The sequence below is a fragment of the Sceloporus undulatus genome, chromosome 10, assembly GCF_019175285.1.
Source record: "Sceloporus undulatus isolate JIND9_A2432 ecotype Alabama chromosome 10, SceUnd_v1.1, whole genome shotgun sequence".
NCBI classification, from domain to species: Eukaryota; Metazoa; Chordata; class Lepidosauria; order Squamata; family Phrynosomatidae; genus Sceloporus; species Sceloporus undulatus.
In genome coordinates, this window is record NC_056531.1 from 3,937,982 (window position 1) to 3,939,234 (window position 1,253).

The 1,253-nt window shown below is 52.8% G+C and overlaps 1 protein-coding gene across 4 annotated transcripts in view; it reads right to left on the minus strand.

The window, feature by feature from the left end:
- The window catches only part of CCDC92 (coiled-coil domain containing 92), a 21,963-nt gene extending 21,124 nt beyond the window's left edge, over positions 1-839 (minus strand). Inside the window, exon 1 of one of the 4 annotated variants that reach the window (XM_042442171.1) lies at positions 819-839. The gene's annotated coding sequence lies outside the window, so the exon portion shown is untranslated. Of the gene's footprint in view, positions 1-575; positions 745-818 lie in introns of those variants that run through there. The other 3 variants (XM_042442172.1, XM_042442167.1, XM_042442169.1) reach the window with 3 other exon arrangements.
- Positions 840-1,253: the final 414 nt, after the last annotated feature.

Genomic DNA, 1,253 nt, shown 5'->3' on the forward strand with positions numbered 1-1,253 from the left:
TTCTTATATCCCGCCATGGCACACAAGTATAAAACAATACCATTTATGAACAATACAAAATATTTAAATATATAAACATCACATTTTAAAAAACAACTAAACAATTTTAAGGATTAAACCAGCAATAAATTAAAATATCACATATCAAAAGGCAAACCATTCACATCTGTGAAGGGAGGGCTCCCCTTCCAGCCCTCTCAGTCACTACAGCAGTGCTCCCCAAAGAGATTTTTTGGACTCCAGCTCCCAGAAGCCTCAGCCACGTTGGCCAACAGTGAGGGATTCTGGGAACTGAAGTCCAAAATCCCTTAAAGGGCATAGTCTGGAAGCCACTGAGTCTATGGTCCCCAAAGGGTGCCTTTCAAAGGGTTTTTGGACTTCAACTCCCAGAAGCCTCAGCCACGTTGGCCAATTGCCTGGGATTCTGGGAGCTGAAGTCCAAAATTCCCTTAAAGGGCACAGAAGCAGTCAAGCCAAAAAAGGGGGGGGTTGTGTGTTTGTGGGACCTTCAGAGCCCCCCTCAGCGCGGGGCATGCTGGGAAAGAGGGGAAGGCGGGGCGTCTGCTGCTACTCACCCTCCTCAGCTGGGGTCTCCCTGTGCTCCCCCCGCCCCGCTCCAGTCCTGAGGGGGGAGGAGGAGGAGGGAGAAAGCCTCTCCTTACTGGGAGCAATGGGGGGAAAGGAGGGAAGGAAGGAAAAAAGGGAAATGGGGGGTGGGTGTCCGGCCTGACGCCGAGGCAACTGCGCAGGCGCGGAGGCTCAGGTGCAGCCGAGGCAAAACCTCCCCCGTGTCGCCATGGCAACCAGAGGGCGCCTACCTCCAGCGTCGGTTGTTTGGGGCAGTTTTTTTTAAAGCCTTAGAAAACTCCGCCCACTTGGCCTTAGGAGGGAGGGAGGGAGGGGAAGAGGAAAGGGGGCGGAGCTTCCGTTGGCTCCACCCTGAGGCAGAACTAATCCAGTTTTGAGAGCGCTTGGCCTGCCCTGGCTCAGTGCTGGGAATTGTAGTTTTATTGTGGCCCCAGAGCCCTCTGACAAGGAAAGCTCAACGTCCCCCTAAACTACAGTTCCCAGAATTCCCTACCATTGAGCCATTGCAGTTCAAGCAGCCTCAAATTGGATTAGTTCTGCACTGTGTTTGGGACCTCTGCCTCCTCACTGCAGAAAGCCCTGGGCTTTGAGGGAAATGGTGGTTTTGTGAGGCAAGGAAGCCTTTTCCTGGCAGAGAGCCCTGAGGCCACAACAAACCATAATTC